This window comes from Mauremys reevesii, linkage group 4, assembly GCF_016161935.1.
Source record: "Mauremys reevesii isolate NIE-2019 linkage group 4, ASM1616193v1, whole genome shotgun sequence".
NCBI classification, from domain to species: Eukaryota; Metazoa; Chordata; order Testudines; family Geoemydidae; genus Mauremys; species Mauremys reevesii.
This window is the reverse complement of record NC_052626.1, coordinates 101,374,736-101,401,534: the sequence shown is the minus strand read 5'-3', so window position 1 is coordinate 101,401,534 and position 26,799 is coordinate 101,374,736. Positions and strand designations below refer to the sequence as shown.

General features: G+C 42.0%; 1 protein-coding gene across 2 annotated transcripts in view; it reads right to left on the bottom strand.

The window, feature by feature from the left end:
- Positions 1-17,046, bottom strand: part of INSC (INSC spindle orientation adaptor protein) — a 170,366-nt gene extending 153,320 nt beyond the window's left edge. The window contains exon 1 of one of the 2 annotated variants that reach the window (XM_039533206.1): positions 16,983-17,046. The gene's annotated coding sequence lies outside the window, so the exon portion shown is untranslated. Of the gene's footprint in view, positions 1-16,915 lie in introns of both variants that reach the window. The other variant, XM_039533207.1, reaches the window with a different exon arrangement.
- Between the last annotated feature and the right edge of the window lie 9,753 nt (positions 17,047-26,799).

Sequence of the window (26,799 nt, the reverse complement as noted above, 5' to 3'; positions counted from 1 at the left end):
GGAGATCTCCACGAAGCTCTCCTTGCGTTAATCGAAAAGCATCAGCAGGAGGTTCCTGGGGAGAGCTGCCTTATTGGGTGCTCCGTGGTAGCACAGTTTTCCGCGCAAGGCTTTCATGAGGTACTCAGGGAGCACTGCCTCCCCGAGCACGGCTGCATCGGGCCCTGGTTCATGCTAGCTTTCACGCAGCATGCGCTCTCTATCTCCTTCAGTGACCCTCCTCAGGGTGATCTCGCTCGGAGACTCCTGCATCTAATTAGGGTAATTACTGTAATTTTACGCCTGGTCCAAAGTATTTTTAAAAAATCTACGGACAGACGGCATAGCACAGACTCAGCACGCAGCTGCGTGACAAGCGTAACGGAAAGCCAAAGAATATAATGGACGCTCATGGAGGGAGGGGGGAATGAGGACGCAAGGTATCCCACAGTTCCTGCTGTCTCCGAAAAGTATTTGCATTCTTGGATGAGGTCCAAATGCTTCTAGGGTCAAACACAGTGTCTGCGGTGGGTCAGAGCATAGTTCGGCAATTTGCGCACACACCCCACCCACCACCAGAAGTGAAAACAATCCTCTGTTGACTCTTTTACATGTCACCTTATCTTTACTGAATGCTGCAGATAGACGCGATGGTGCAGCACTCAACACCAACATCCTTGCTCCCCCCACACTATGGATGGCTGATGGTACAAAAAGATGGGTATCCGTCCTCATCATCAGCCTATTGGCACATGGGGCAGTGCAAAAGGGCTGGTAACCATGCCGACTAGCATCAGTAAGGTCGATCAAGGGCGCCTGTCCCTAATTTTTGATGGCAGATGGTGCAATATGGCTGGTAACCGTCCTCATCATTGCAAACAGGGGGCTGAGCTCCATCAGCCCCCACCCTTCATTGTAAATAAAAGATTCAATTGCCCCTGGACTAGCAGAGGGATGATGGGCTCCTTCATCCACACTCCTTAATGTCCTGCCTGGACTATCATTGCAGCTGGAGGCTTCCTTCCACTCATTTCTCACAAACAAGTCACTGTGTCTTATTCCTGCATTCTTTATTACTTCATCAAACAAGTGGGGGGACAATGGTATGGTAGCCCAGGAAGACTGGGGTAAGAACGGAATGAACAGGTGGTGTTGTTGCAGGAGCACCCCCTGTGAATAGCATACAGCTCATAATTTATGCAGGATTGGACACAGAGCAGCTGTGCTCTCTGGTTCTATGATACAGTGGTTCTCTAGTACACTTGCCCATAATCTAGGCAGGACTGATTCTATTTTTAGATACCAAAAAGGAGGGATTGACTCAGGGAGTCATTCCCAATTTTTGCTTTTGCGTCCCTGGCTGCTCGGCCAGGGGCACTTATGACAGCAGCAAATGGTGCAGTGCAAAAGGACAGGTAACCATGCCCATCTTATTACCATCTTATTACCAGTTTATGGTATGGTAGATGGTACAATATGGCTGGTAACCATCTCTGCTGTCATGCAAAAGCAAAAGCATGCTGCTGTGTAGCGCTGCTGGCCCGCCTCTGTCAGCGGCATCTAGTACACATACGGTGACATACACAAAAGGCAAAACAGTGTCCATGGTTGCCACACTATGGCGTATGCCAGGGCAATTCTGGGAAAACGGGCTTGAAATGATTGTCTGCCGTTGCTTTCCCGGAGGAAGGAATGACTGGCGACATTTACCCAGAATCCACCGCGAAAATGATTTGTGCCCCAGCAGGCACAGGGGTCTCAATCCAGAATTCACAGAGACAGCCTAGACTCAGTTAATTGTTCGCAAAAATGTATCTTTGCAAGGAATTCACTCCCTGTTTCCCATCTCACAGCTTCCACTGTCTCCAGACCTGCCACAGCATCCCCCTCGCAGAGGCTGGCAAAGATTAGGCGGCGAAAGAAAAAGACAAGGGACAAGATGTTCAAGGAACGTATGGGCTGCTACCTAGCAGAGGCAGACCAGCAGAGCCAGTGGAGGGAGACCGTCTCTCTGTGCCAGCGCTCACACAGCGAACGGGAGGACAGGTGGCGTGAGGAAGACAAGCAGGCGACTGAAACGCTGCTTGGACTAGTGAGGGAGCAAACGGACATGCTCAGGCGCCTTGTGGATGTTCTGCAGGACCGCAGGAGGACAGAGACACCCTGCAGTGTATCTGCAACCGCACTCCCCTGCCACAAAGTCCCATACCCCCCTCACTGAAAATAATCGGGAGGAGGGGCGGCCGGGGACGTGAATACTGTCACTGCACCACAGCACAGTGCTCAAGTACCCAAAAGCTCTCATACCCTACATTTGCCGAAGTCCTTCACTTCCAGACTCACAGTAGTCCCAATCCCAGTCCCATCCCCTAACTGTCTACTTAATTAATAAAAATGCTTTGCTGTTAATTACTGTTTCCGTTATGTTTTTTCAAAGAAGACTGTGTTTGAATGGGGGGCGTGGGGAAGAGGGTGGTTAATTGCATAGGACAGTCACCTTTCCCAGGGTACAGACACGGGGGCAGGATCAGCAGCGGGTCACACACACGGTGCAGTCAGTAGGCACCCTGGTCGGTTTTTGGAGATGGTTTCCAGGATCTGTGTGGGCGGGGGAGATGTGACTTTGCAGCGGGGGAGGGCGGTTACAGATCTTATACAGCGGTCCTTGTCCTGGACCGCTGAGTCACGCAGCTGAGGAATCTGTATCCGTCCTCCTCCACCACAAGGTCACATATCCGCCCACACACAGAATTCCATAAAGAGGGATGGCAGGCTCCGTTGAAAGAAGCATTCCGGCACTGCGGACCGCTCTAGGAGCAGGAGCCTGTCATTCCTTGAGTTTAAAGGCGGTCTTTACATCACCGCGCACCCTACCCAGCACAGCCTGCGTCCCAGTTTCAACTCTTTCATGAAAAGTCATGAATAAAGAAACCTTTGTTAAGTAATAATGGGACATGTATTTTATTTTTACACGTGTGCTGGAAGTGGGGGTAACGGGGTGAACGGGGTATGTAACCGGAGAGTCAACAGTAACTGGGTAAAGAAACAGGGGCAGGTTCAGCTTCTCTGTAAAGAAACTGAACAGTCACAGGTCACGCTGCTCACTGGTATTTGAAGAGTTCCTTGTCGCTGTCCCAGGCACCTGTATAGGGCTTCATGAGCAAGTGCATTAGCGGGCAGGCTGGGTCCCCGAGGATGACTATAGGCATCTGCACATCCACAACAGTTATTTCGTGGTCCGGGAAGAAACTACCTTCCTGCAGGCGTCTGAGCAGCCCACAGTTCCTGAAAACACACGCATCATGAACCTTGCCCGGCCACCCGACGTTGATGTTTGTAAAACGTCCCCTATGGTCCCCCAGTGCTTGCAGCACCATTGAAAAGTAGCCCAATTTCTCAGCAGCTGACTGTGGAAGAGGTGGATGATAAAGTGCAAGGAGGAGAAAACGGCGATGATCGCAGCGGGCTCCATGCTTGCAGTGCTGTGGCATCTGCGCTGTCACTGACCAGAAAAGTGCACGAACAGATTGCCCGCAGGCGCTTTCAAGGAGGGAGGGAGGGAGGTTGTGATTGACGGTTCAATGACTACACTTACCCAAAACCACCCTCGACACATTTCTCCCCCCAGCAGGCATTGGGGGCTCTACCCAGCATTCCAATGGGCAGCGGGGACTGTGGGAACTGTGGGATAGCTTCCCACAGTGCACCGCTTCCAAAGTCGACGCTGGCCCTGTGAATGTGGACTCAGAAATTCGAATTAGTGTATTTAGTATGGATACACAAATTCGACTTCATAAGGTCGAATCCACAAATTCGAACTAAGTTGATTCGAAATAGTCTTGTAGTGTAGACAAGGCCTAAGGAAACCACTTCCTTAGTATTGACATGTCAAGTTAATTTGTCTCATTCATTTTGCATGGGGCTCTGGGACTGGCACAGTGCTAGGGGAAAAAAGAAATCAGACCAAAACTCTAAATAATGCATTTCTCAAGATGCTGTAGATCAAATAAGCCAAAGACCAGGGGTTAATTGTTATTTTTCAGGTTTTTCCCTTTTTCCTCGCAACATGACTATCTCAGCTGTACACAAACTGTTCTGAACTCTTGCATTTTCCATGGGCTCAAATAAAGATTTAGATTTGGTTTTGCCCTGGATCGCAGCCATCAGTGACCAATCACTGGTGTAGCTGCCACTACAAGCAGAGGTGCAGCCTACTCTTCTTTCAAGCAAGGGTAAGCTTCTCTGATGCTAGTAGCTGCTTTGCCTGCCTACACTATCTCAGAGTTTTATGCTGCTGCCCATCCCTATTCTGGTAGGGGAATATACTGCCACAGCTACACCAAAAGCTAGCCAATGATGGCTGTAATGCGGGCAAATTTCCAAAACATATGAAACTTTAGAATAATAAGTGGATGTTACGTCTATTCAATAAAACAAAGTAGTTCAGTTTTTGTAAAAAGGTGTTCGAAGGTGTGGAAGTTGGGTTGCCAGTCCAGCAACTTTCTGGGATGTAACTAATTCCAGACTCCAGCAGCCATAAACTGTTTATTCCAGTATGTGGACTACCATAAAAAGCAGAGAAACATTTCATCTAAACTGATCTTCAATAAGAGTGTTTGTAGTAAGATGATGATTGCCCTATCGGCACTCACAGCAACTGAAATCCTGTACGTTGTGTGTGCTTGACAGTATAGATCCTTGATCTGAAAAATCTTAGCACTGAACACATGAATTAGATTCTGATCATTGAAAACAAAAACAAACAGAAAAAATACTTTAGCTCTCTCAGACCATTCCTGTTTCCATATTCTTGCTTCACCAGTTGTAATTAGGTAATAAGGTAATAATTGGAGATATACCAATCTCCTAGAACTGGAAGGGACCTCGAAAGGTCATCAAGTCCAGCCCCCTGCCTTCACTAGCAGGACCAATTTTTGCCCCAGATCCCTAAGTGGCCCCCTCAAGGATACAGAAGTTAGTTTACTAGGTCTTCTCCATCTCTATCTAGTAGCCACCACTGCAACATTACTCCAAACAATAGATTGGAATTTAAGAAGTGCCTCATGTATTCTTCAAGAATAGGGGGGTGGAATCCTATCAGAATTTTGTAGTTAATCAAAAAGCCACCATTAGAAAACAAAGAATTTAGAGTTAAGCATTAAACAAACATTTGAACATATGCAATAAAAGATTAGGTCTCTGCTAGTCCTTGGGGGCTCTTTAAAAACCCAATAGATCATTCTGCTCTTCCTAATTCACCAGTTAATAATGTCTCAAAAAAGCTCCTCAAAAATCAGAATAGGTCCCACGCACAAGGTCGTGCAAAAATACAAATCAAAACAGACCCATATAAATCTAAACTGAAGTTTCTAACACAAGCCTTCTCTGAGAAGACATGGTAAAAAGCATCAGAAGTATATTTTAGGTGTGCTTAACACCTATGACTCAGGAAAAACAGACATCATAAATACATGGTTACCAAAGTATCTCAGACCACACATACAACATTTGAAGTGGAAGTGCAAGGCCAAAAAAAAGAAGAGTCTGATTCCTAATGGAAGGCAAGAATCAACCCTATGGGGAGTCTACAGCCTCCCTCTAATTATATGACGTTGCTAGCCACCAGGTTGCATTCCGAAATAGAAGTCAGAACTATGGGGCTGTCCATATAATATGGACCACCTTCAGAGGTGGGTGGATTGTTAATTTTACATTTGTTTCAGTGTTATAAAAATGTTAGAAGTGGGCGGTTTTAAAAATCACCAAAAATTATGCAATTTATGGACAGCTCCTATGCCACTTTATACCATCTGAGTTCCTAGCTGGTTAGCCTGAGAATAGGAAGGTTGTAGTTTAAGAATACCATGGAATATCCTGGGTTTCAAAATGCCAGGTTCCAGAGACAAATATTCTCTCAAGTTTTTTTTACCTTCTGTACTGTACCCACTTGAAATCATTGAAAGCTCAGCTTCCCACCAGCTTCCCTTCTACTTCCTTGTCAGCCCCAAAGCATTGCTCAGGACAGACATGTTTCAGACTTTGTAGCCAGAAAATCAAGTGATGCCAGTACATGACATTGCCTCACCATTTTCTTAACATTTATTGATGATTTCTAACTCATTTTCTGAGTAGCAGCCGTGTTAGTCTGTATCCGCAAAAAATACTTGTGGCACCTTAGAGACTAACAAATTTATGTGAGCATAAGCTTTCGTGGGCTACAGCCCACTTCATCGGATGCATGCAGTGGAAAATACAGTAGGAATATTTTTATATTATATATATAAAAACACACACACACACCATGAAACAATGGGTGTTACCATACACACTATAAGGACAGTGATCAGTTAAGATGAGCTATTATCAGCAGGAGAGAAAAAGAACTGTTTGTAGTGGTAATGAAAATAGCCCATTTCCAGCAATTGACAAGAAGATGTGAGGAACTGTGTGTGTGTGTGGGGGGGGGAAATAAGCATGGGGAAATAGTTTTACTTTGTGTAATGACCCATCCACTCCCAGTCTTTATTCAAGCCTAATTCAATGGTGTCCAATTTGCAAGCTAATTCAACGAGAGACTGCTGAATTGGGAGTCTATTTTTGAAGGGTTTTTTTGTTGTAATATTGAGACTATTAGATCTGTAATCGAGTGGCCAGGGAGATTGAAGTGTTCTCCAACTGGTTTTTCAATGTTATAATTCTTGACTTCTGATTTGTGTCCATTTATTCTTCTATGTAGAGACTGTCCGGTTTGGCCAATGTATATGGCAGAGGGGCATTGCTGGCACATGATGGCATATATCACATTGGTAGATGTGCAGGTGAATGAGCCTCTGATAGTGTGGCTGATGTGATTAGGTCCTATGATAATATCCCCTGAATAGATATGTGGACAGAGTTGGCAATGGGCTTTGTTGCAAGGATAGGTTCCTGGGTTAGTGTTTTTGGTGTGTGGTTTCTGGTGAGTATTTGCTTCAGGTTTGGGGGCTGAAAGTAACAGAACACCACTAGCCATCACCTTCAGCCCCCAACTAAAACCTCTCCAGTGCATCATCAAGGATCTACAACCTATCCTGAAGGACGATCCATCACTCTCCCAGATCTTGGGAGACAGGCCAGTCCTTGCTTACGGACAGCCCCCAAATCTGAAGCAAATATTCACCAGCAACCACACACAACACAACAAAAACACTAACCCAGGAACCTATCCTTGCAACAAAGCCCATTGGGTTTTGTTTGTTTTCACAGTGGAGTACAATTTGACGGGTATGTAGTTGGTAAAATGTTTTTTTTTTAAATGGAGGAAATGCAGCATAACAATTGTTTTAATCTTTAATCTGTCTTGTGGATTATGTTTGTGACGTCAATCAATAAAATAGAATTAAAAAAAAACAAAAAAAACCCACTTCATCCAAAAGTAAACATGACAAATTGGCAAAACACTGATGGCTGCTTTTGATCAAAGAAGGCACTTTTAACTTCAAAACCAATTAATATTTAATTAGTAAGTGTCACTTTCATTTCTGTCCTAGTAAAACTAATTGCTCTTAATTGAAGAAAACTGAAACAAAATACAAAGTAACTGTGATAGCAGGTAATATTTTTCTTGTGCTATAGACTGGGATTTCACTTTACTGTTGACCTCACATTGCAAAGATTGCAAGCGTGTCCAGCATATGGGACTAAAAGCTAATCAGACTAAAAGACTGAGATAAATGCAGAGATAAAATTTCTCGATACTTTAAATGACTGCTTCATGGAGCAGCTGGTACGGGAACCCACAAGGGGAGAGGCAACTCTAGATTTAATCCTGAGTGGAGCACAGGAGCTGGTCCAAAAGGTAACTATAGCAGGACCGCTTGGAAATAGTGACCATAATACAATAGCATTCAACATCCCTGTGGTGGGAAGAACACCTCAACAGCCCAACACTGTGGCATTTAATTTCAAAAGGGGGAACTATTCAAAAATGAGGGGGTTAGTTAAACAAAATTTAAAAGGTACAGTGACTAAAGTGAAATCCCTGCAAATTGCGTGGGCCCTTTTTAAAGACACCATAATAGAGGCCCAACTTCAATGTATACCCCAAATTAAGAAACACAGTAAAAGAACTAAAAAAGAGCCACCGTGGCTTAACAACCATGTAAAAGAAGCAGTGAGAGATAAAAAGACTTCCTTTAAAAAGTGGAAGTCAAATCCTAGTGAGGGAAATAGAAAGGAGCACAAACACTGCCAACTTAAGTGCAAGAGTGTAATAAGAAAAGCCAAAGAGGAGTTTGAAGAACAGCTTGCCAAAAACTCCAAAGGTAATAACAAAATGTTTTTTAAGTACATCAGAAGCAGGAAGCCTGCTAAACAACCAGTGGGGCCCCTTGACGATCGAAATACAAAAGGAGTGCTTAAAGACAATAAAGTCATTGCGGAGAAACTAAAGGGATTCTTTGCTTCAGTCTTCACGGCTGAGGATGTTAGGGAGATTCCCAAACCTGAGCTGGCTTTTGTAGGTGACAAATCTGAGGAACTGTCACAGATTGAAGTGTCACTAGAGGAGGTTTTAGAATTAATTGATAAACTCAACATTAACAAGTCACCGGGACCAGATGGCATTCACCCAAGAGTTCTGAAAGAACTCAAATGTGAAGTTGCAGAACTATTAACTAAGATTTGTAACCTGTCCTTTAAATCGGCTTCAGTACCCAATGACTGGAAGTTAGCTAATGTAACGCCAATATTTAAAAAGGGCTCTAGAGGTGATCCCGGCAATTACAGACCGGTAAGTCTAACGTTGGTACCGGGCAAATTAGTCGAAACAATAGTTAAAAATAAAATTGTCAGACACATAGGAAAACAAACTGTTGAGCAATAGTCAACATGGTTTCTGTAAAGGGAAATCGTGTCTTACTAATCCATTAGAGTTCTTTGAAGGGGTCAACAAACATGTGGACAAGGGGGAATCCAGTGAACATAGTGTACTTAGATTTCCAGAAAGCCTTTGACAAGGTCCCTCACCAAAGGCTCTTACGTAAATTAAGCTGTCATGGGATAAAAGGAAAGGTCCTTTCATGGATTGAGAACTGGTTAAAAGACAGGGAACAAAGGGTAGGAATTAATGGTAAATTCTCAGAATGAAGAGCGGTAACTAGTGGTGTTCCCCAAGGGTCAGTCCTAGGACCAATCCTATTCAATTTATTCATAAATGATCTGGAGAAAGGGGTAAACAGTGAGGTGGCAAAGTTTGCAGATGATACTAAACTACTCAAGATAGTTAAGACCAAAGCAGATTGTGAAGAACTTCAAAAAGATCTCACAAAACTAAGTGATTGGGCAACAAAATGGCAAATGAAATTTAATGTAGATAAATGTAAAGTAATGCACATTGGAAAAAATAACCCCAACTATACATACAATATGATGGGGGCTAATTTAGCTACAACGAGTCAGGAAAAAGATCTTGGAGTCATCGTGGATAGTTCTCTGAAGATGTCCACGCAGTGTGCGGAGGCGGTCAAAAAAGCAAACAGGATGTTAGGAATCATTAAAAAGGGGATAGAGAATAAGACTGAGAATATATTATTGCCCTTATATAAATCCATGGTACGCCCACACCTCGAATACTGTGTACAGATGTGGTCTTCTCATCTCAAAAAAGATATTCTAGCACTAGAAAAGATTCAGAAAAGGGCAACTAAAATGATTAGGGGTTTGGAGAGGGTCCCATACGAGGAAAGATTAAAGAGGCTAGGACTCTTCAGCTTGGAAAAGAGGAGACTAAGGGGGGGATATGATAGAGGTATATAAAATCATGAGTGATGTTGAGAAAGTGGATAAGGAAAAGTTATTTACTTATTCCCATAATACAAGAACTAGGGGTCACCAAATGAAATTAATAGGCAGCAGGTTTAAAACAAATAAAAGGAAGTTCTTCTTCACACAGTGCACAGTCAACTTGTGGAACTCCTTACCTGAGGAGATTGTGAAGGCTAGGACTATAACAATGTTTAAAAGGGAACTGGATAAATTCATGGTGGCTAAGTCCATAAATGGCTATTAGCCAGGATGGGTAAGAATGGTGTCCCTAGCCTCTGTTCGTCAGAGGATGGAGATGGATGGCAGGAGAGAGATCACTTGATCATTGCCTGTTAGGTTCACTCCCTCTGGGGCACCTGGCATTGGCCACTGTCGGTAGACAGATACTGGGCTAGATGGACCTTTGGTCTGACCCGGTACGGCCATTCTTATGTTCTAAGATTCTTTTATTTAACTAATGATGAACAAGTCATATTTGATTTGTCTGAAACAAAATGTTTAATTTTATATTAAAACAAAAAACAGTTTCTAGGAGTCAGAGAACAAAACCAGCAGAGAAGCTAGCATGCTTCTCGCTAGCAGCTGCCATGCACAGCTGTTTCCAAACTAAATTGACATATGCACAGGCTAGAGCATCAGTTGCAACACTGAATTACCTTGTACAGAAAGTGTTGCTGTCATTTAGTGGGTTAGACGTTGCATCGTCCCAGCAATCTGTTTTCTAAACAGGCTCAGACTGGGCCACTGAACAACCAGGCATTTATCCCGTGAGCCACTATGATCTCGGTTAAGATGTGTTGAAACAGACGCTGTGGTTGGGAGTGCACAATGGCTGCCTCTGAAGCAGTCAGTAGGGCTTTCAGTGGACTCTTCCCCTCATGCATTCCCTGTACACTGGCAGGGCTGCACTGTGGAAGAGGTGGATGTAGCAAATGCCACTGCCCAGCATGCTCTCCCCAGGATGCATTATGCCTTCCATGGGCACATCACCTCTCTCCACAATGCTTGAGCATTGATGGTGTCCACTCAACTCCTTAGCAGTTATTTAGCCCAGAAGGTTCAAATATTTTTGCATTAGCCACTGAAGAGGGAGAACATGAAAGAGTAGCTATAAAGGTAATATCAAGGAGTAGTTGTGAGACACAGTCACCATTGCCAAAGAAACAAACATGCCAGGAAGCAGATGAATGCATTTGCACTTTGTTAAAAATTAAGACTCTTTTCTCTCCCCCTCTCTTTCCCCTCTGAGTATTTGATACAGGTTTCAAACTTGTAACACACAGCTTTCCATTGGTAATAGGAAGAGTAGGGAGTAGCAAATATTCTTTGGATTCAAACAAACTTCATTGCCTACCTGCGCCCCTCCCTTAATCCTTAGTTGAACGTACCCCAGGTTGCAGGGTTTTATTTATTTAATTTTAGAACTATTAATTTCTACCACAGATTTACAGAGGCTCAGGCTGGCAATACTTCGGAAATACAAATAGCAGCATTACCTAGCAGCAAACAAAGAACAGCACTTTCCTCATTTATACATAAGGGATGTGATGACTCTCAGGGTATGTCTACACTACCTGCCGATCTGGCAGGTGGGGATCGATTTATCGCATCTAGTGTAGACGCAATAAAATCGATCCCCGATCACTTTGCCATTGACTCCGGAACTCCACCGTGTACAAGAGGTGGAAGCGGAGTCGACGGGGGAGCAGCAGCGGTTGACTCGCCGCTGTCCTCATGGCCAGGTAAATCAACCTAAGATACACCGACTTCAGCTACACTTTTTGCATAGCTGAAGTTGGCGTATCTTAGGTCGACTCGCCACCCCACCCACCAATGTAGAGCTAGCCTCAAACAATAGCCCTGCACGTGGGACGCAAATGGCTTTAAACTCCCATTATACTCATTGTAATCTGATGCCACCCAGGGGCATTCCTAGCCCCTTGTGTAAGTTTAAGCAGTCTCAAGGTTGCTCTTACACTCTGAAGCACAATTTTAGAAAAGAAATGCAAGGCCCAATTCATCCCTTTTGAATATTTATGTCAACGCAAACTACAGGCGGCTCTGTAATGTGATTAAGGCCACTCATCAGATTCTGGACTCTGATTTTTTGGGCAAATGAGGGAAGAAATGGGTGTGTGTACAACTGGCTACAGATTACTAGATCAGTGTTTAATAGATATATATTTACACATCTAATTACACGTTCTCTGTCACAGGCCCCCTTTTGGCTTCTTCACTGGACCAGCCTCTGAATAGGGAATTGTTAATCTAAAGTCCATCAATCTTTTGATCTGATACTTATTTAGTAAGAGTGCCAAAAGCTGGCACAAAAATCCATTCAGCTGGCTAATATTCCTCTGCCACTTGGGAAACTACTGTATCTCTCTCTTTTTCTCCCCACCCCCCTTCCTGGCCCAAGGAGACCCTCAACCACTTTGTGAAGATGTGGGGTAGGAGATGAATAAAGTAGGGAGGCTCAGAAGCTCCATCCAAACTAGCAGAGAGCCTAACTCTGACCCAGTTCTTCTCCTCCCTAATTTGTAGAGCTGCCTCATCCTTGGTCCAGTTTCCAACCTTGCAGCACAGCGGGAACATATGTTTCTCAATGTTGCAGAGTCACTCAGTGGTTATTGACATTTAATCCAACTAGTTTATGCTAATAACAAATGCCTTTTGAAAAATTAATTGCATACAGTATTTATCATCCAATCTTTAGATGCCTTCTTCAATAATACATACACACAATGAAGGACGTTCACAAAAGAAAAATGGTATTGTCACTCTGTGACATAGGAGGTTGGGTAATGGAATAGTAAAATGTAAGAGGAATCAGGTACAACAGCACCTATTTTCTAGCATGACTATGCATCATTTATGAAGGTTTGCTACAAGCCTCTATTTGAATACCTTTGTTTCAGAAAAAGAACACTAAGATCAATTATTGGTAGATTTGTGTTATTTTTTCTTTTGCTTCATATTAAGTACAAGTGAGGCAGTACAATCAGTCCATAAGCTTAGTTCCTGTTCTCCCAGATTGTTCAATAAGCCTGTATAGAGAAGGAATTGCAATATGAACAACAAAAAGTTCTCTCCCTATGGAATTTCTCATCAGTTATGTGGTGTTTTTCGGCTTTTTATTATGACTTTGAATCAGGTTGATTGTATGTCAAAAATATTGAGAGGCAACAGGGGATCTTCACTCTGTTTGCAATCTTGTACAAAATTAAATTGTTTCAGGCTCAAAAGAAGGGGAAAAAACTAAAGAAAATGGTATGTTCATGTTATGAAGGAGGTGAAGGATTCAGAGAGGGAATAATTAAAATAAATAGCACATATCTAGAGTTGGTTTAATTGTCACTGAATCAGGTTATAAGATCTCCTGGAGTTCAGTCCTATAAGAAGCTGAGCTTGAATCTAGGAAAGCACTTCACTTTCCTTTAACTTTAATCATGTGCACAGTCCTAGCAAAGCAAATAGAACTACTCAGGTTAGAGTTAGGTACTTTCATAAGTGCTTTGCTGGATTGGGACCAGAGCAGTGGAGGATTTAGAGTTAGTGGGGCCCTGTGCTCAACTTTGTTTTTGGGGCCTCTCCTTGGGACCCAGCCAAGAAGAAAAAAAACCCACTCCCGCATCTCCCTCTGCCCCCATTTTTCATTCCTCCTCCTATAATTAATAGGAAGTAAATGAAAATAAAGTGAGGTACCTTGATTGTTTTTGTAGTCTAACTTATTTTTCCACAGACCACTTGAAAAAAAAAAATCGCTGAGGGTCTTGGCAGACCACTTAGTGATCTTTCCAAATATTGTTTGTACCGTTAGCTAGCTATTGTGAAGTGCTTTGGATAAGATCACTTTATTTAAAAAAAAAAAAAAAGTAAAAAAAGCATTGGGGTGTGGGGTCTGGCCAGGAAATTATGATGCAGGAGCAGCCTGGGGGTTGGGGTACAGGGTTTGGCCAGGAGTTAGGGTGCGGGAGGGGGCTCAGGGCTGGAATAGGGGGTTGAGGTGGGGAACACTTACCTGGGGCAGCTCCCATTTGATGTGAGGGGTACAGGTGGGAACATGGAGGGGTGCAGTAGCTCCACTTCAGTGCTCAGGGATGGGGATGTGAGAGGGGTGCAGAAGTCAAGGAGGGCAGGGGGCAAGTGAGGGGGTGCAAGAGTCAGGACAGAAGGTGTGTGCTGGAGTCATGGGGGTGCTCCTAGCCTCCTGCCCCACCCCAGCCCCCTGCTCTGAGCAGCTCACATCAGGAGGGCGGGTATGTGTAGGGAGAGTGCGGGGGCTGCACCATTGCTCTGCCCTGCCCCCATTCCACCCTCTTCCCTAAGGCCTCGCCCCCACCTCTTCTCCGCCTCCTCCCCTGAGCATGTTGTGGCCCCCAGAGCCACCTGAGCTCCCGCAAACAGCTGTTTGGGGGCGGGAGCAGTACAGGGAGGGCGGAGGAGGGGTGGGAATGCAGCAGGCTCAGGAGAGGAGGCAGGGGCTGGGGGAGCTTGGCTGCCGGTGAGGCCAGAGCCTGAAGCAGGAGCCAGCAGGACCAAGCTTCTGCCCCCGCAGCTGCCCGGCCCTGGGGTCCCCTGTCATTGGCCTTGCCAGGGCACCCTGTGTTTCACTGTAAATCTACCTCTGGACCAGAGTGCTCAGTATCTTCCAGAATCAAGAAGACAACTGGTGTTGTGGTTACAGTACTGGGCTGGAACTGAGAAGATATGAGCTCAATTCCTGGTTCCACCTCAGATTTCTTGTGTGACCTTAGGCAACTTACTTAGGCCCCAAATCAAAGTGCTTATGCAATAAACCATGTAACCAGGTACTTAAGTCCTATTTACTTCAAGGAGATTCAAGCATGTTCTTCAGTGAATAAAGAGGACTTCCAATGCAGCAAAAGCAGAATCTTAGCCACTCTGTACCTCATCTTCCTATCTATAAAATGCAGATAGGGATACTTATCTCTGACACTTTGCCTGTCTTGTCTATTTAAACTACAAGCTCTCCAGGACAGGGACTTTCTTGTACTGTGGGTCTCTACAGTGTTTAGCACAATGGGACTCCAATTTCATTTGTGACCTCTGGGTGTTACTGCAGATAACTGCACACCGATTTATCTTAATCCTGTCTTGTGCATATGTTATATCCCTTGCCTGGGCATTGTTATAAAGTATGAAAACCTGTTGAGAGTTAGGATAATCGTTTGGCAAGTTTCCACAAGGCTGTAATAGTTAAGCAAATTCTAATGTATTACAAAATACAGTTTGTAATCCATTTGCTTTGCGAATGGGTATGTAAGCCCTTGTTCCCCCCTTTTGATTATTAATTTGACATGCCCTAGCCTTGAAATCAGCCAGGATTCAGCAACTCTGACTGCTCTATCGTCTTAAAAGGGTTACAACTGATCAAGTTCCTTTCATTAACATTTCTTGCTTTTCAATATTCCTTGACACACACATTCTCCTATGGCTAGAACAAATCTGATTCCCTGGACTGTCAAGACTGGCAAATGCACTGGATATTTTCAGAACTATACAGCTGCTTACCGGACAAGACCTTGCCAGACAAGATTTCACCAAGTTCAAAAATTTCACAGCATTAGAACTAACTTCCAGTTTACACCAAATGTGTGATTTCTCTATTCCACCATGTCTGGACATAATTCTCAGATAAGACCATTACAGTAAATGGAACACCACAAGATGTGAAAACATGGATAAATCAAGTTTCACAAAAACTATGTAAAGGTCAGATGCAGCAATTCACTTTGTTTTATATGAAATGAGCTATAGAAATGTTTTCCACACCTTCCCACTGTTTTAATGGCATAAGCACAATCCATAATTTCATAGTACCACCACATCTGGGGTCCAGAACAGAAATTGAATAAAATATGTGTTTTAAAAACAGATGGCACATTCAGGTCTTATGGAGGTGGGGTAACTAACGGGGGAGGAGAGAAAAGAGAAGGAGGAGAGAGAAGGTGAAGGGAAAACAAGTTGAGATAAAGAGCAGAAGAAATAAAGGGGGAGAGCAGAGCGCACTGATGTCAATGGGAATTGAGGGCACTGAGCACCACAGAAGAAGTGTTCAGCATCTCACAATCAATTCATAGTGAAGAGAAAATAAGGAAACATAGGAGGACAAACCGGAAATGCTTCCGGTGATCTGTGTTTTGTTCTCTGCAGCTGGCCCATAAATTCTCTACAGATTTTCCTTGGACCACTTACTAACAAGGCCAGAGGACAAGCAGCAAAGTGTCTCGGGGGTGAGGGGAGAGGGGAGAAGAGAGAACAGTGTGTTAAGACATGTAGGCAATGCCAAGCCTCTGTGTGGAGGAATGAAAGTAACACTATTGCTGACAAGCTGGTTATTCAGGGTTTGAACCCTGAAAGTTTGTATCTGTACAAGTTATTTGGACAAAAGTGATGTTTGGACAATACATCAATGGCAATTGATACTTCTGTGGAAAACTACGATAAAATGGAAAAAAAAATCAAAGTTCTCCCTCTCCATGTTTTTCCCAGTTTTGTAACAGCCAAAAGCCTTGTTTGCCTACATATTTAGTCAAGACAATATCTAGTGATCAGAGCACAAGACAAGGAAGCTGCCAGAAAGCCCCAAGTTCTAATACCAAGTTTTAGCACTGACTCCCCTTGATGCTAAAAGCAGTCACAGCCTTCTATGCAGCAGTTTCTCCAATGTAAAGTAGAGATAATGTTACCTACCCACCCAACAGGGACATATTATTTAATATTACACTAGTGATCAGCAGACCATGGCACTAGTCACTGGTATTATAGTGCTAGCAAAAACAAAACAAAGCACAAGAAGCCAAGCAGAACAAGTACAAAGGTCACAAACTTGCAAACCTTTCCTTATGTCTGGCCACTGATTACCTATTGAGCACCCCATCATGGGCAGAGATCACTCTAGTGAACACTACCCCTCTGGCCATCCCATTTCTTCAGGGGCCCCTTAAGAATTCACAAAATAATTCTAACATCCCCCAGGAGAGGACTGACTAACTAGGATCCCAGGTACACAGAGGCTATGCAGGCCCCAACCCTAGTTCTCTCTCTCTTTTCCAGTAGTCCAACACAAAGGCTTTCAAAACAAAATACAAATTCATGCAACCCTCACCCCAGAGTCCTCCCTAACAGCATCTCTCCACTGCTTCTTGGGCAGGGTCTCTCCTAGGACTCCCTACCTGGAGAAATGTCTTCTGCTTTCCTGTTCTTTTCCCCCTGCTGATTCTCTACCACCCTAAAGACAATTTCCTGAACTTCCCAGCAACTGCCTACTCTCTTTATCCTGGGAGCAGCTGATTCAATCCAGGTGAGGCTCATCCTGTAATCAGAGCTGGTTTAGCCCCAAACTCTCCAGCCCCTGGGCAAGCCACCCTGGTACAGTTTCCATGGGACTACTCGCACAAGGTCAAATGGCATAACAGCAACATTTGTTTAAAAGTGTCTGATCTAGTCACACAGTATTATGAATAATTTCTGACAGCACATTTAATCACTTTAAAGTTTGGATTGTATTGTTCCACAATAGAGCTGTGATAAACTAAAACTATTCAAGCTTACATCCAGGAATTTTTAAAGCAGTATCTTGAACTTATTTTTGAAATATTTATTTCTGTGCTGTAAACACCAACTCCAGCATACCAATATTAATCATCTGTTTCAAGCCTGAAAATCCCTGGATCTGCACTTATTGCAGAAGATAAACTGAACATATTGACTTGAAATCCATCACAAAATTAGGAAGGCCTTCTTTTGATGAAGATGATTTGTGCTAAATTTGATCAGCTGCTCAGTCTTCAAACTCTTCTGACTTTCTCCTAAGTCCTTTTCTCTTCCAAAAGCTGTTACACTTTTATTATATTTCAGAAGAGTATGATTTATTGTAAGAATTCATATTTGTCAAATATCCTCTAACACCTTTTGTATCTTCAGTTCATGCATGCGATGCTTTTTGACCTATTTGCACAACATTTAAGGTGAGATTATAATAATGCTATTGGCCCTGAGTGAGGAGTACCACATAGCTGCCCTGGGTCACTGCACTAAAGCAACTACAGAACAGAGATCTTAAATTCTTTGTCCTGTTTTTCTTGCCATAAAAATTAGAAGGCTATATAGAATACTAGCACACAGTAAACACTGCCAACGAGGCTCCCATTCAATCAAAATAATTCGTTAGTTTTTACTAGTTCTAGAGGGGTGGCTAAATTTAACCCAGTTTTACATGGCTTCCATCAGAGTGTAAAACATTATGTGTGATCCCCACATGTGGGACTGCAGCACTGCAAGGCATCTGCAAGCTCTCTTCTACCTGGGAGCATGCAAGCATCTAGCACAGCCCAAAAGTACAGCAGGACAAATCTATGTCGGGGATATAATGGTGCTGGACACTGGAGAAGTGAAAAAGAATTTGTAAATATCAGATAACTTCATTATGAAAGTCCCAGCTACTTTCAGGGGGAGGAGGGGCTATCATATAGGGGGTTGGAGAAATAAGACAGATGTGAGCTCCAAAGTGCAACCCTGGAAAAGAAGAAAGAGGATTTTCTAAAAGGACTATTTGCTACCTGTCTCTGATCATGTTAATTAGGGTTCACAGCCAGGCTTTGTGCAGGCTACACATAGGGAAATAAATAAAATAAAATCCTTCCTTAAATTAACAGCATATTGTTGAAATACAACTATGATTTGGGTCTGACTCTTAATCTGAAGAAGATTAAGAGCTCATTGACTATCCAGGAGAAAGTTTCTACCTTCAAAAGAGGGAAAGGAAAACAGTCAAAGTCTTTGGCCACTTGAGAAGACATTACAATGTTTGAGCATGTCTGTGGATATGTCCATGCATCTTTTCTGACATAAACAAAAAACATGAGGCCTGGTAGCATTGGGGAACTTTAACTACCAAGGCATCTGTTGGAAAAGTAAAACGGCAAAACACAAAAGTTTCAGTAAGTTCTTAGAATCTATTGGGGACAACTTTTTTTTTTGAAAGTGGCAGCAGTAACCAGAGGGACAGCCATTTTAGACTTGATTCTGACCAACTGGGACCAATAGGTAACAAATCAGATAGTAGAAGGCAATTTGGATGAAAGTCATCATGAAATGATATAAAGAAAGGAAGGTGTGACAGCTACAGAATAAGGACAATGGACTTCAAAAAAGCAGACTTTAACAAACTCAGAGAACTGGTAGGTAAAGTCCCAGGGAAAGAAAATGAAAGGACTAAGGAGTTCAGGAGAGCTGGCAGTTTCTCAAGGAGACAACATTAAAGGCACACTTGAAAACTACTCAGATGCAAAGGAAAGATAGGAACAATAATAAGAGACCAGTATAGTCCATCAGGAGCACCTTAATTACCTGAAAATCAAAAAGGAATCCTAAAAAAGTGGAAACGGATGAATTACTAAGGAGGAGTACAAAAGAATAATACAAGCATGTAGGGACAAAATCAGAAAGGCTAAGTCTCAGAATGAGTTACATCTACCAAGGAACATAAAAGACAATAATAGATTCTTTAAATACAATAGGAGAAAGAGAAAGACAAAGGAAATTGTAGGTTCTCTATTTAACAGGAAAGGAGAGCTAATAACTGATGACATCAGGAAGGCTGAGGTGCTTAATGCCTATTTTGCTTCAGTCTTCAGTAAAAGGTTTAATTGTGACCACATAGTCAACACAAATAATATTACTAACAAGGGGGAATGGAATGGAAGCCAAAATAGGGTTAAATAATAGTTAGATAAGTTAGATGTATTCAAGTAAGCGGGGCCTGATGAAATCCATCCTAAGATACCTAAGGAACTACCTGAAGCAACTGCAAAACTGTCAGCAATTATCTTTGAGAACTCAGGAAGGACAGGTATGGTCCCAGACGACTGGAGAAGGACAAATATTTAAAAAGGAGAACAAAGAGGACATGGGGAATTATAGACTAGTCAGCCTAACTTCAATACCTGGAAAGATACTGAACCAAATTATTAAAACAATCAGTTTGTAAGCACATAGAGGATAACAGAATTATAAGGAATAGCCAGCATGGCTTGATAAATCCATGCAAATTGTCCCAAACCAGCCTTTGACAGGCTTACTGGCCTAGTGGATAGGAGGGAAGCAGTAGACATGATATATCTTGATTTAAGGAAGGCTTTTGATACAGTCTCACTTGACTGTATCAAACTAAGGAAATGTAGTCTAGATGAAATTACTATAAGGTGGGTTCACAACTGGTTAAAAGACTGTATTCAGAGACTAGTTATCAATGTTTGGCTATCAACCTGTGAAGCTGTATCTAGTGGGGTCCTGCAGGGCTCAGTCCTAGGTCCAGTACTATTCAATATTTTCATTAATGACTTGGATAATAGAGTGGAGAGTATGATTATAAAAGGTGAAGATGGCACCAAGGACTTTGGAGGTTAGGATTAGAATTTACAACAACCTTGATGATTTGCAGAACTGGTCTGAATTCAACATGAAAAAAATTCAGTAAAGACAAGTGCAAAGTACTTCAGTTAAGAAGGAAAATCAAATGCACAACTACAAAATGGAGAATAATTGGCTAGTACTGAAGGGGATCTGGAGGTTATAGTGGATCACAAACTGAATATGAGTCAATAGCTGCAAAAAAAGGCTACTAGTGTTCTGAGTTAACAGGAGGGTCATATGTAAGACCAGGGAGGTAATTGTCCCACTCAACTCAGCACTGGGGAGGTCTCGGCTAGAGTACTGTGTCCAGTTCTGGCCACCTCACCTTAGGAAAGATGTGTATAAATTAGAGAGAGTATGATAAAAGGTTTAGAAAACATGACCTATGTGGAATGGTTAAAAAACTGGGCATGTTTGGTCTTGAGAAAAGAATACTGCTAAGGGTTGTTCTAAAAAGGGTGGTGATCATTTGTTCTTTACTAACACTTAAGGCAAGACAAGCAGTAATGGGCTTACTCTGCAGCAAGGGAGATTTAGGTTAGATATTAGGAAAAACTTTCTAATTCTAAGGGTGGGTAAGTTCTGGGGTAGGCTTCGAAAGGAGGTTGTCAAATCCCCATCATTGGAGGTTTTTAAAAACAGATTGGACAAACACTAGTCAAGACAGGTCTAGGTTTATTTGGTCCTGCCTCAGCACAGGAGGCTGGAGTTGATGGTTTCTTGCACTTCCTGCCTACATTTCTATGATTCTAGAACATGAACCCTCAGACCTTTGGGGTGCTAGGGTACAGTAATCTTGTTACATGTGTACACTGACCTGTAAAATCAACATCCATAACCAAAGATCATCTCTTATTTAAAAATAAAAATAAAAAAAGCTAGTATGACTTAACCCATCCACAAGAGTAGAAAGCTGTATACGTTAAAGGTTTAACGCTAGTTGTTCTCTTGTATGGCTTCAAGCAAAGTGAAGATTGGCATGACTTTTGCACATCCCCAGTTAAGTCTGCTAGTAAAAGGCATAGGGATTTATAATCCTCTTGTGTATTTTATATTATATCTATTTTTGCTCACTTCTTCCACATCCAAATCCATCTGTAAATGCCCTGAATTTCCCATTACCCTCAAATGATCAAGATCAGTACATCAGAAAGCAGACACTAATGAAACACCTCTCTCTGCTTTCGATGTGCCACATACAGATTTTACATTGCCTGAAAAATTAAACAATAAACTCATGACATAAGGGAAAGGCAGGGATTACTGTTGTTTTGCTTTCAGATGTCACATATACATGTTTTAATTTTTATTCTCTGCAAATTCCATGAAGTCAAAGAGCAGATCAGAAAAAAATATTGCAGCATGTTCTTTCCTATTTGAGAACTCACAAAGGAGCAGCATGCTGCAGTAACAGATCCAGCAAGCAGTTAGTCTAACTACAAACTTACTTACTCTAAGTTCAGCATTCAAGAATGCTGTTTAATTAGAGCAGAGGACTGGGCATCAGGAGTCCTGACTTTTATCCCCAGCTGTGTTAGTGACTTTGGGCACATCACTGAACCTGTTTTTGCTTCAGTTGACCCATTTGGTACATAAGAACATAAGAACGGCCGTACCGGGTCAGACCAAAGGTCCATCTAGCCCAGTATCTGTCTACCGACAGTGGCCAATGCCAGGTGCCCCAGAGGGAGTGAACCTAACAGGCAATGATCAAGTGATCTCTCTCCTGCCATCCATCTCCATCCTCTGACGAACAGAGGCTAGGGTCACCATTCTTACCCATCCTGGCTAATAGCCATTTATGGACTTAGCCACCATGAATTTATCCAGTTCCCTTTTAAACATTGTTATAGTCCTAGCCTTCACAACCTCTTCAGGTAAAGAGTTCCACAAGTTGACTGTGCGCTGCGTGAAGAACTTCCTTTTATTTGTTTTAAACCTGCTGCCTATTAATTTCATTTGGTGACCCCTAGTTCTTGTATTGTGGGAATAAGTAAATAACTTTTCCTTATCCACTTTCTCAACATCACTCATGATTTTATATACCTCTATCATGTCCCCCCTTAGTCTTCTCTTTTCCAAGCTGAAGAGTCCTAGCCTCTTTAATCTTTCCTTGTATGGGACCCTCTCCAAACCCCTAATCATTTTAGTTGCCCTTTTCTGAATCTTTTCTAGTGCTAGAATATCTTTTTTGAGGTGAGGAGACCACATCTGTACACAGTATTTGAGATGTGGGCGTACCATGCATTTATATAAGGGCAATAATATATTCTCAGTCTTATTCTCTATCCCCTTTTTAATGATTCCTAACATCCTGTTTGCTTTTTTGACCGCCTCTGCACACTGCGTGGACATCTTCAGAGAACTATCCACAATGACGCCAAGATCTTTTTCCTGACTTGTTATAGCTAAATTAGCCCCCATCATATTGTATGTATAGTTGGGGTTATTTTTTCCAATGTGCATTACTTTACATTTATCTACATTAAATTTCAGTTGCCATTTTGTTGCCCAATCACTTAGTTTTGTGAGATCTTTTTGAAGTTCTTCACAATCTGCTTTGGTCTTAACTATCTTGAGTAGTTTAGTATCATCTGCAAACTTTGCCACCTCACTGTTTACCCCTTTCTCCAGATCATTTATGAATAAATTGAATAGGATTGGTCCTAGGATTGACCCTTGGGGAACACCACTAGTTACCCCTCTCCATTCTGAGAATTTAACATTAATTCCTACCCTTTGTTCCCTGTCTTTTAATCAGTTCTCAATCCATGAAAGGACCTTCCCTTTTATCCCATAACAGCTTAATTTACGTAAGAGCCTTTGGTGAGGGACCTTGTCAAAGGCTTTCTGGAAATCTAAGTACACTATGTCCACCGGATCCCCCTTGTCCACATGTTTGTTGTCCCCTTCAAAGAACTCTAATAGATTAGTAAGACACGATTTCCCTTTACAGAAACCATGTTGACTATTGCTCAACAGTTTATGTTTTTCTATGTGTCTGACAATTTTATTTTTAACTATTGTTTCGACTAATTTGCCCAGTACCGACGTTAGACTTACCTGTCTTTAATTGCCGGGATCACCCCTAGAGTCCTTTTTAAATATTGGCGTTACATTAGCTAACTTCCAGTCATTGGGTACCGAAGCCGATTTAAAGGACAGGTTACAAATCTTAGTTAATAGTTCCGCAACTTCACATTTGAGTTCTTTCAGAACTCTTGGGTGAATGCCATCTGGTCCCGGTGACTTGTTAATGTTGAGTTTATCAATTAATTCTAAAACCTCCTCTAGTGACACTTCAATCTGTGACAGTTCCTCAGATTTGTCACCTACAAAAGCCGGCTCAGGTTTGGGAATCTCCCTAAAATCCTCAGCCGGGAAGACTGAAGCAAAGAATCCATTTAGTTTCTCCGCAATGACTTTATCGTCTTTAAGTGCTCCTTTTGTATTTTGATCGTCAAGGGGCCCCACTGGTTGTTTAGCAGGCTTCCTGCTTCTGATGTACTTAAAAAACATTTTGTTATTACCTTTGGAGTTTTTGGCAAGCCGTTCTTCAAACTCCTCTTTGGCTTTTCTTATTACACTCTTGCACTTAAGTTGGCAGTGTTTGTGCTCCTTTCTATTTGCCTCACTAGGATTTGACTTCCACTTTTTAAAGGAAGTCTTTTTATCTCTCACTGCTTCTTTTACATGGTTGTTCAGCCACGATGGCTCTTTTTTTAGTTCTTTTACTGTGTTTCTTAATTTGGGGTATACATTGAAGTTGGGCCTCTATTATGGTGTCTTTGTACGTCCTCACGAAAGTATATTAAGTTTTAATTAAATTTTGCCACATTCTGAGATCTCCAAATTGAAGGCACTTCAGAGGGTCAAATCCTCCATTCAGGCACAGGAGAATTTAGCCCAGGACAACAGCCACCATAAAAATGCCAATGTATTTCCTAACACGCCCTGTGCTACAGTACCTGACATACCACAGTTTATTTCCCCATTCTAAGTATATGGATATAACTGGTAGGTCAGATGCTCTGGTGCAGCAAGTGTTGGGAAAAGTGGATTTTTTTTAATGGATGCCACTACAATTGCAAAGTATCATCAATACCTGGGTTATTCAAGAATGCTAATTAAAACCCACAGTAATCAAAGAGTTAAAAGATCGTGTTAATTCCTTTGAAATATCAGTGTGCTTTTGTTTCTATTATTAGGCATGAAATACTATGGCCTCCATGTTTTAAAACCTGTAGAACCAAGATATAGAGAACTTCACATGTTCCTCCTTCTAAATAGTCCCTTTCCCCATTAGTTGGGTTGCAGGTGGTGTGATTTGAGAGAGAGGCAAGGGGAATGGACACTGAAACAAACTGTTCTGTTGGGGTGAGGTTGCCTGTAGCAGCTATTAGGGAGGCAGGCACTGCTTATGAAGGGTCTGGCTGCACTGAAGTTTTTGGGGTGTTGTTGTTTTTTAAGACAATGTGCTCTCACCTCATGGGAATGAGCGATGGGGATGGATCTCTTGATGATTACCTGTTCTGTTCATTCCCTCTGGGGCACCTGGCATTGGCCACTGTTGGAAGACGGGATACTGGGCTAGATGGACCTTTGGTCTGACCCAGTATGGCTGTTCTTATGCTCATATTCCTCCAATGCTACAATACATATACTTTGTCACAACCATAGGACCAGTTCTGTCACCTCAACCTAGAATCAGGTACAATGCTTGTGAGTTAGGGTGGCAGTATATGGTCTGTAATAAGTAATTTACTTAAAAACACTATTATTGATAACTAATCTTTGAATACAGTCTTTCACCCAGTTGTACACCCACCGGATAGTAATTTAATCTAGACTACATTTCCCTAGATTTCTTAGAAGAATTTCATGTGGGACTGTGTCAAAAGCCTTACTAAAATCAAGATATATCATGTCTACATTCCCACCCACCCCACTTCATCCAGTAGGCCAGTAACCCTCTCAAAGAAGAAAATTAGGTGCACCCCACCGCACTTGAGTACTTTTTGTGAGTTTTGTAGTTTAACATTTTTATATTTACATAGTGTATTTAATAGTTGATAAAATATAATAGGTGGTAAAACCTTTAAACTAAGATAGTGCTGTATGTACAGTGTATTATTCCCCGCACACACACACCATCCCCTTTCGTGGCCTCACCTCATTTTCTTCAGGCCAATTATCTATGTGCCCATTTCCTCAGTTTTAGTTAGAAGACTGGGTGGGGGTGGGGGAAAGTTAATGTAATACAGTCAAAATTGGAAAGAACTTTCTAGCCTAGCTGATTATATTTCTAACAAAGAAAACTTGAGGCAGTGTGAAAATTCCTCATGTACAGGCCTTTTATCAGATTTTTCACCAGCCTATTCACTATTCTTATTATTCATTAAAAATGACCAAAAAAATTTCTAGCTCTTAACTATTTTCCTGATATAATCCCTTCCTTCTCCACTCCCTTCCGACTCACTGCATTTGCTTTTATAAAAAGAACTAGAAGTTTTCAGCCTATTCTAAAATCAGTGTTTTGGCTGCTCATAGAGTCCTTTCATTACGAGATTACATAAATGAGTGCTTGACTCAACAGTGATGCAAAACAATTTTCTAAAAGAACAATCTATTCATGTGATAATAATTGCCTCATTTATTTTCCATAGAAATAGATCTGATTAATTTAATGTTTCTATTTTCAAGCAGATTAGATTGTGGCCGGCCTTTGGTGAATGGTAGGTAATTTCACAGTGCTAAGTAATTTTTGTTTTGTTTTAAATACTGTTTATTTACTATTTTTTTTTACCCAATTTCATGCAATCAGGTATTTTAAATGGCAAATAAAATTATAATAAAAACAGATACAAAAGCAACAATGTAAATTGTTTCACATCTTCTAACACTAACAAAGGTATCAAAGATTAAAGAGACGATCATTTCAAATTTTCAAAACAGTCCCTGACGGCTGCAAGAGATACCTACCTGGAGAAGGATGACCCCAGGTACAGGGATCCTGCATAAAGGAGTCAATAAGGTTTCTGATTCCTTCTCACTGATGCCAAATTTGAGTCACAATCTAGCCCTGAACCATTATTCTATTTCTTCTCTAGGCAGGATTATCATCCTTTCTATGGAACTAGTTTGCCAGTCATTTACCAGGCATTCATAAACCAACCTAGCTCTGAGGGGGAGCCTTTACCAAGTATGTAGACAACATGCTCATCCCACAAACCAACAGAAGCAGGATAATATTCTTAAATTTACAAGAATGATATCTGGACTGTGTCCTGTAGAAAAAGCAAATAATTTTGAGGAGTAGTTTTGTGGGTAAAAAATGTTTTAAAATGTGGCCAGAACCCACTAGAAACTGTGATTCTTCTCTTTTGGATATCACAGTGGGGAGAGGGGGTCATGACATTCCATTAGCAGGACTACAATCAAAAGAGAATATTTCTTATCTTATGCAGCTTGCTTTCATATTTCAGAAGTAGTCTGCACTGGTTTGTGTGTGAAAGTTCAGTAGCTGGCAGCACACAGATAGGTTGGGTGCAGCTTGCATTTGTTACCAAATCAGTT